This window comes from Stylophora pistillata, chromosome 1, assembly GCF_964205215.1.
Source record: "Stylophora pistillata chromosome 1, jaStyPist1.2, whole genome shotgun sequence".
Classification (NCBI taxonomy): Eukaryota; Metazoa; Cnidaria; class Anthozoa; order Scleractinia; family Pocilloporidae; genus Stylophora; species Stylophora pistillata.
The window spans coordinates 49501613-49510833 of record NC_142519.1 but is presented as its reverse complement, the minus strand read 5'-3'; the positions used below and the strand labels follow the sequence as shown (position 1 = coordinate 49510833).

The 9221-nt window shown below is 36.5% G+C and overlaps 1 long non-coding RNA gene across 1 annotated transcript in view; it reads right to left on the bottom strand.

Moving 5' to 3' along the window:
- Window positions 1-880: 880 nt before the first annotated feature.
- The window catches only part of LOC148742907 (uncharacterized), an 8408-nt gene continuing 67 nt past the window's right edge, over window positions 881-9221 (bottom strand). The window contains exons 1-2 of the long non-coding RNA XR_016001472.1: window positions 3128-9221; window positions 881-2560 (exon numbers count right to left, since the gene is read on the bottom strand). The exon at window positions 3128-9221 is cut by the window's right edge and continues 67 nt beyond it. This is a non-coding gene — a long non-coding RNA (uncharacterized LOC148742907). The remainder of the gene's footprint in view (window positions 2561-3127) is intronic.

The following is a 9221-nucleotide window of genomic DNA, read 5'->3' as shown; positions in this document are numbered from 1 at the left end:
GGATAGCATGTCTACGAAGTCTTACCAAAAGAACGTGAAACGTACACGAGGGGTTACTTGGCGCTTCGCTCGCTTGTTAGGAAAAATTTAGCTTGTGTTGATGCGGGAAGCAGACAGCTTACGATCACAAGTAAGGCTCCTAACATGTATTTTAACCACACTTCAAGTAACATACGCAGTAATGATAAAGTGTTGATTTCTAAAGATATATGCCGCTTGACATCACAGCAAAAGGTGCCAAAGATCGATCAATGCGTTACTTCTTTGGTGGACGCGCTCTAGTGCCTAGATCTTTTGCATTTAAAAGAAAGCTCCATGCGATTAAAACGATTAATTAGACGTTACTTAAGATAAGAGATTTAATTTTACTCGCTAGGACTTCCAGAGTGCAAGTTAACTTTGTCTGAAGCAATAGTAACCCAATCAAGAAATTCAAGGATGCGACATCTATTTATGGCGACCACCAATTAATCTTATATACGGCATGGCTTTAAAAACTTTTAATGTTTCCATCTTTTTACTCGTGTTCAATTGACCTGAATTTACAGTGAATGGTTTGAACCAGGGAATAGCAGTGAGTGGTTTAGGACATTTGAAATAAGAGTCAACTGGCTCTTCCTTTCACTCAAATCTTTAAGGGGTTGGTTACCATCCCCCATAACAGTCTATTCCAGAGCCACCGTTATTCAGATGATAACACTTCATACTTTTATTATGCAACTGTCCAAAACTTTTATTTTGGATTTACTGTCTAGAACCTCCTCTGGCTCTTTGAGCACATTTGAGTCTCCACAAAATGACCGTGCTAAGGTTTCCATGGATTAAAAATTAATAAGAATAGGAAGTTTGGGATTAGGAGGAAAAAAACAAAAAAGACATCTTTTGATCAAACTGTGATATTCTTACTTTATTAAAACACAGGAATCTTTTATAAATAATTGAATTGAAGGGAAAACATACCACAACATTTTTTAACTCAGCAAGAATGAAATTTTAACTTAAAGAGAACTGGAAAAAATTATGTACTTAAGAACTTAGGTGCTAATTTCCTTTAAAGAATTGGAAACAGTATTGAAAAATTTACAAGTAATGACTCAAAAAGTTTCAAACTGATGAAAAACACAGAAGTGAATTTGAGACAACTCAAACATTCCACCTTATTCCTAAATAGGAACCTTAACTCAGCCTCAAATCAATGCATGCCTGCCTGCCCACCAAAACTCCAGCCAAACACTTACCCACCATCTCCAAACACCATAACAACCACCCTATTCCTCTTTACCCAAGTTAAAACCCTCACCCTAGCCTGTAACCCTCCCCGTCTCTAACCCAAACCCATTTAATCCCCACCCATCCCAACATTTTACCTCCCCAACCTCCCATGATCCTTTTCATTCATAGCCGCATTTGCAAACCCCCGCCCACAATAGTAGCCCACCCTCCATCCCAATCTGTTTCTTAGTCCTTACCATCACCACCACTCCACCACCCATACCTTCCACCCAAAACATTTGAGTTATCGCAAACCTACTTTGCTTTGACATCAGTCTGTTATATGGGAACAACATTCTAAATTTCCTCCTGAATGTCCGACAACCTCTAAATTAGAGTAATATGATATGATATGTTCAAAAAATACAATTCTGTACTTAATATATGGTTTTTTGGATCTAACTACATTCAGAGTTGCTGCAGAAGTCATTTATTAAACCTTTTCAGCAAGTTTTAGAGTTCAAATAATCTATATAACATGTTGATTGAGAAATCTGAACTTTAACCTCAGCTAAGTACTTCAAGAAAATTGTAATGTGCTAAGACTTGAATCATTTTCCGAAAAAAAAAAAAAAAAAAAACCTTGTTAATTTTGGATTTTATCCCCTGACCTGAAACACTCAGATTTCTCCGTAAGTAATTAGTGGATTAAAAGGTTAGTTAATGTTAGATTATAAGCTTTAAAGAATATTATGGAGAGCTCAGAATGTTCCAAGTGCAAATTGCCCAAATTTTGGAAATGTCATGTTTTAATTTCCAACACCCCTGATTTTAATTCAAGTCTAAGCATGTTTTCTTGGACACAACAAATTATTTTATACCAAGTTAAAGTTTTTGATATTTGTTGATTGTCATTCAGCTTGGTGAAATATGTATTACATCGTACAACATATTGAGAGCATCTAATTAGTTCTTGCAGTATCAATTTTGGATCAAAAATTTTGGCAAGGAAGCTTTTGGTTTTTATTCAAATTCTCCTGGTCAGTGCCTTTGGAAATTTCAAGAAAAAAGTATGGAGAATATGCACACTAATTTTAAGGTGTAAGAGGTGATTGCACCTTGGCTGGACACGTAAACCCAAAAAACCCTGCATAGGGAAAAATGGGGACCAGGTTCCCCAAACCTGTGCTATGGTGATTGAACCCTCTGGGTTTGAAGGTAGCTTAACAATGTTTTACCCTAAAATGTTTTACTACAGTAACTGTAGTTACACAGCCTTTGTTTGTTACTGTCCTTTATGAAAATGCCTTATCTCCTTCTTAGGCACCAGTAGCTACATTTGTAGAGGCTGAAAAAAAAAAAAAATAAAACAGCAGATAATTTTAATAATGTTGTGAAGAAAGTAGTATTAGTTAAGTGCTAAATTTTTGTAACCTATTTTGAATTATTTGGAATGTTGATTTTGCCAACACTCAAAATTTTCACACACAGTTATATCTTTTAAATGTACATTTGCTGCTTGGGTTGATGTACTGTATTCAGAGCATCTGCAGATTCTTTGAATTCAAAGTGGAAGAACACACTAACACTCTGTGAAGTGTATACTAATAATAACAATGTACCACAAGGTACTGTGCCAAAATTCTTTTAAATGTCAAAATCCCATTATCTAATTTTTTTCGTTAAAAATAACATAGCAGCAGTGTAAGGAATACATGATTTGTTTTGTTTGAAGACGTAGATTTTTGTTAAAGGATGTTACAAGAGTTAGATTTGAAAGTTAGTCCAGAGCAATGAACCTGTATGATTGCTGGATACTTTCTCTGAAATTATTTTGTCTCATGAATAGTGATTGTCTCTTCCTTATTCTTGAAGTGTAACTTACATCCTAAAAACTCAAAGAGAAAGGACCAACCTTTAAGTTTTTGTTTCCAGCATGGGGCTTTCTAGCTGCTAAGGACTGTTTGCTCATGACTGGTCTGATAGGCTGTCAAATGGGTATAACCACAACAAGAATTATATGCCATTTTGTGATTCCTGCAGTCTCCATATATTTCAAGAGTGTTATAAGTTTTTTTTTAAGTTCCTTTGCCTAACAACTTCTATCTGACAAGTTTGGGTGCTCTCATTACCTGTTTGCTGGATATTGTAGTGATATTATTTGGGAGAGTTAATAATTTCCTTGAGGTAATTAAAGGGTTCAATGCTGACCTGGATAGGATCTATGAATTCCTTCTGGTTTATTTTGGTGCTTTCAAATGATCAGATTTCCTGGAAACTAATTAAAGCCTTCAGACTGTTCTGCATACTGTATTTGTGACAGTTAAGCTTACTTACCTTTTGAAAAGGCTGAGAATGAGTGTCTGAGCTGGAAAAATATTAAGAATTTGTTTGTTTGTTTGTCTGTAGTCTGAATTCCTTTTCCTGTTATTAATCTAGTTGTTTGCCCTGGAAATAAGACTTCAAGCTCCCAATATAAAAATGTTACCATGACTAACCTTGTTTTGATGAGAAATAGACAGAAATAAGAGACATAACTAGCACTCACCTTTTTTACTGTTAAAAAAATGTTTGAGAACATACTGGTTAGTAATATGATGAGTTATAGAATATATAAGAGGTATTATTGATACTCACCTTTTTTGCTGTTAAAAAAAATGTTTGAGAACATACTGTCTAGGAACATGATGGGTTATAGACTGATATAAGAAGTATTATTGATACTCACCTTTTTTGCTGTTTAAAAAAATGTTTGAGAACATACTGACTAGAAACATTATGGCTTATAGACTGATATAAGAAGTATTATTGATACTCACCTTATTTGCTGGTTAAAAAATTGTTTGATAAAATACTGATTAGGAACATGATGGGTTATAGACTGATATAAGAAGTATTATTACACGACTCGGGCAGTCAGAGGGCCAATAACTAAAATCAACCATTCAAAATGCTCTATTGCCGGTCAATATTCTCTAAGTATTGGACCGCGCACTGTCCTAAATGGTCACTAATGATACCACACTTGTGGCCCTTTGAACTTCAGTCTTATAATAAATCTCCTATTAACCAAGCCTGCTCAGGACTGTACTGGAAGAATATCGGCCCTTGAGCTTTTTTGTACGGACCTCGCTGCACTCGGTCGGTACTGTCAAGATCTCAGGCTGATATTCTCCCAGTACAGCCCTCGCACTTGGTTAATAAGATATATTTATTGATACCCACCTTATTTGCTGTTTAAAAAAATGTTTGAGAACATACTGATTAGGAACATGATGGGTTATAGACTGATATAAGAAGTATTATTGATACTCACCTTTTTTGCTGTTTAAAAAAATGTTTGAGAACATACTGATTAGGAACATGATGGGTTATTAAGAGTGATATAAGATGTATTATTGTTACTCACCTTTTTTGCTGTTTAAAAAATGTTTGACAACATACTGATTAGGAACATGATGGGTTATAGACTGATATAAGAAGTATTATTACACGACTCGGGTAGTCAGAGGGCCAATAACTAAAATCAACCAATCAAAATGCTCTATTGTCAATATTCTCTAAGTATTGGACTGGGCACTGTCCCGAATGGTCCCGAATGATACTGCACTTGTGTCCCTTTGAACCTCAGTCGTATAATAAATCTATTAACCAAGCTTGCTCAGGACTGTACTGGAAGAATATCGGCCCTCAAACTTTTTTGTACAGACCTCGCTGCACTTGGTCCGTACTGTCAAGATCTCAGGCTGATATTCTCCCAGTACGGCCCTCGCACTTGGTTAATAAGATATATTTATTGATACTCACCTTATTTGCTGTTTAAAAAAATGTTTGAGAACATACTGATTAGGAACATGATGGGTTATAGACTGATATAAGAAGTATTATTGATACTCACCTTTTTTGCTGTTTAAAAAAATGTTTGAGAACATACTGATTAGGAACATGATGGGTTATTAAGACTGATATAAGAAGTATTATTGATACTCACCTTTTTTGCTGTTTAAAAAAATGTTTGACAACATACTGATTAGGAACATGATGGGTTATAGACTGATATAAGAAGTAATATTACACGACTCGGGCAGTCAGAGGGCCAATAACTAAAATCAACCATTCAAAATGCTCTATTGCCGGTCAATATTCTCTAAGTATTGGACCGGCCACTGTCCCGAATGGTCCCGAATGATACCGCACTTGTGTCCCTTTGAACTTTAGTCTTATAATAAATCTCCTATTAACCAAGCTTGCTCAGGACTGTACTGGAAGAATATCGGCCCTCGAGTTTTTTTGTACGGACCTCGCTGCACTCGGTCCATACTGTCAAGATCTCAGGCTGATATTCTCCCAGTACGGCCCTCGCACTTGGTTAATAAGATATATTTATTGATACTCACCTTATTTGCTGTTTAAAAAAATGTTTGAGAACATACTGATTAGGAACATGATGGGTTATAGACTGATATAAGAAGTATTATTGATACTCACCTTTAATGCTATTAAGAAAAATGTTTGAGAACATACTGATTAATAACTTGATGATTATCCACTGATATCTGCATGTACATGTAGGAGGCATTAGTAGCACTCACCTTTTTTGCTGTTTGAAGAAATGTTTGTTAACATAGTGATAAATAACAAGTAAAATGATGTATGTATTTGTAAGAGAATGATGGTGCAACCAAAATAGGCTAGTACACTTATCTTGTCCTGAAAAAAAATGCAATAAATTGTCAGCCCCTAATAATGGCACTTACCTTGTTCCTGAAAAAAGTTAGTTGTTAGTAACTATGACTTTCCAAGAAAGTGACACACAGAGAGACAGTCTTTTTTTAAGCATTTTTTATATGAACATCATTCTTAAGTTTTCAATGAATTTGCATGTGTATATTTTGGTGACACATTAATTTTTTGTTATGTTATGGAACCATCAATCTTCAGGTCTGCTCCAAAAAATGGGCTCGGAGCTGCTAGAATTAAATCCCTGAAAAGTAAATAAATTAGTAATCTTGTAGTTAAAGTCTGAAGGTAGGTTTCTGAAGAAGAATAACAGACACACAGGTTGTTTTTCTCTACTTTTTGAAAATATTACAATCAGTTGCTTGTTAAATTCTTGCTAAGGGTGGGATGCACTTTAAATTTCCTAAATGAAAAATTAAGCATCTGCAGAAACCTGAAGTGTTCCTGTGTCAGTAAATGTCAACACCCCGATTGGAACACTCAGGGTGTCCCAGATCAGGTTTAAGAGGTTGGCTAGTTAATGAGTAAGGGTCGTTATCAAGCTCTTAGACAGTAAATTTGATGCCAATTGATGTTGAAATCGAAAGACGGAATGATAGCCATAGTGAATTTCGAACCGAAAGCCGAACTCGGAATAGAATAAAACACACAGGTTTTTAAGACAATTGCTTTAATGTATGAACCAAAAGCAAATATTTTAACTGGGCCATTTCTTAAGACTAATATGAGGTTTCCTCTCCATTGTGACTCCTCATCTGCTCCATAATGTTAGTTGATGTGTTCTATTTTTGCCTAGAATTTGAACTGACAGCTGTTATGCTATCAAACAATTATACAAGTAGTTTATTGTCTATCACCTAAGCTGGTGTGTGCAGTTCCCTATTTCCCACTAAATGAAGTCTTGTGTCCAAGCCTAGTTATTCTGCATTGGAGCTGATGTAGAGGTCTAAAATTTGCAGTTCTTGCCTCGTAGCTCTAAGTGTTTTAGTCTTCAATAGAAGCTGTAAGGAGGGATAAAGGTTCCAGTTCCCCTCCTAGTCTTAAGTCTTGTTGGTCTTCTAAAGGGGAGATGGAAGGACTTATTATACTAGTTCTTGCCTCTTGGGCTTAATTTTGTTGCATAATTTACCCCTTAAAGGTATTCAACTGTTTGAATTCTGAATTTTCTATCAGCAGGTAAAATGGTTACAAATATCTTTATGCTTTTGCTGTATTTTACCTTATTTTCCATAGCCTTGTGTTGATGATCTCACTAAAAAGACGACCTGAAAAAACCAAAGCATGCATGCTGTTATGTACACACACAAAGCTACAGTCAACTGCAACTTACCATCTGCAGAAAGAGCTTGAGATGAATAGAGTTCTCGTCTTCATATCTATCTTAACTGGTCCATGAGATCAGCTACAGCATCATCTTTCCTGGAATTAGTAACGGTTAGTAATATCATCTTTTATGGAAGTGGAAATGTTAGCTCCTGAAAATGAGCTAGTCTCTGAAAGTGCACTTAAAGTGGTTTCTCAAACAGAGCGAGGGTCATTCAACTGCCAAGAAGCACTTTTGCCCCCGAAAATGGGCCTCTTCATGCTGCCCTAGAAGAAAAGTTGAGTGCAATTTTGCCTCCAAATGGGCCCAGAAATCCTGAAATAAAAGATGTTAGTAGCACTTACCTTGTTTCTGGAAAAAAATGTGGTATTAGTCAATGTTATGTTAATTGTACTTTGTAGCCAATTTATTTCAGAGTAAGACACAAAAACACAGAGTTTTGCGATTTTTTATTTTTGAAAATGTTACATGAATCGTTTTATTAGTTAATCGTCTAGGGTAGGATGCGCTTTCCTATATGAAAAATTTAGCATCTGTGGAAACCTCAAGTGTTCTTGTGTCAGTAAATGTTGACATCCCGATTAGAACATTAATGGTGTCCCAGATGGTAGCTAGCTAACGATTCAAGGTCGTTACCAAGCCTATATACGGTAAATTGGATGCCAATAGGTGTTGAAATCGAAGGCCGGAGTGATAGCCGAAGTGAATTTGAAGCTGAAAGCCGAACTCGGAAGAAAATAAAACCCACTCACCTGGTGACATCTGGCAGACCTTGCCTTACCTTTCTGTGGGTTGGTTGCGTGCACATGAGGCTGGGATGTTGAGTGAGAAGTTGATTTTGCCAAATTTGGTGACAGCCTGTAAGCTGACTCGTCAAACAATTGGCTTAATGTATGAGTGAAAAGCAAATATTAATACTGGGCCATTTCTTAAAACTATATTCTGTTGTCTCCTCTCCAGTGTGATTCCTTTTCTGCTCCATGATGTTGGTTGATGTGTTGTATTTTCGACATTAATTGGCCCGCAATTTGGACTGACAGCTATTATGCTGTCAAAATACAGCATACACTTAGCCTAGTTTATATTCTCTGTGACCTAAGCTGGTGTGTGCAGTTCCCTATTTCCCACTAAATGAAGCCTTGACAAGCGGCTTCAACTGGAGTTAAACCAGTAAACATGATAGAAGTGGCAAATGAGCACACTTCCCAGTTGAATGGCCTAATTTATCCAGTTAAATATATAATAACTAAATCGATGTCTGGTTGAACCTTTGGCCAAAATGGGTTGCCGCAATAATTTTTACAATATAATTTGGTTGAAAATGCTTCACTAGATTGCAGTCTATGGAATTGCTGCTATCGGGTGAAACATTATAAAATTGGTATTTGAGGCGCTACTAAGCAGGAAGCTCCAGCGCGGAAGGGTGGATGTTGATGTCCATGGTTGAAGAGCCATTGTAGTCCTGGAGGATATGTGCACAGTTGATGCAGTCGTGATGTAGAATCAAGGCCGAAATTGTCTAAAGAAGAATCTTAAGCCGAAACCTAACCTAAGCCGAAAGTACCTGAAAAGGAACCCTATTAAAATTAAGGGAAGAACAAAGGGAGGCCCAGCCAACCCCAGGGGACCCAACTAACTTAGCTAACTACATTAAATTAAGCCGAATGAGAAGTCTCCAGACTTCTGTCTGAAATTTAAAATGAGGTTCAACCAGTGCTTTATATTATAGTCCCTCTCGTCCAACCCACAAGGAATTCTCTGACCTGTTGTGTTTGTCTTCCATCAGTGTCTTCTTACTGACTCATTCCCAGATGATCATCAGAGTAAATGCATGTAACAAGATGTAGCAGACATTGGAAAGAAGTGAAGAGAAACTCGATTTGTGGTCTCATCTTCCCAAACAGTCCAATTCCCCACATCTTCAGTATTTTCTCCTTCAGAATCA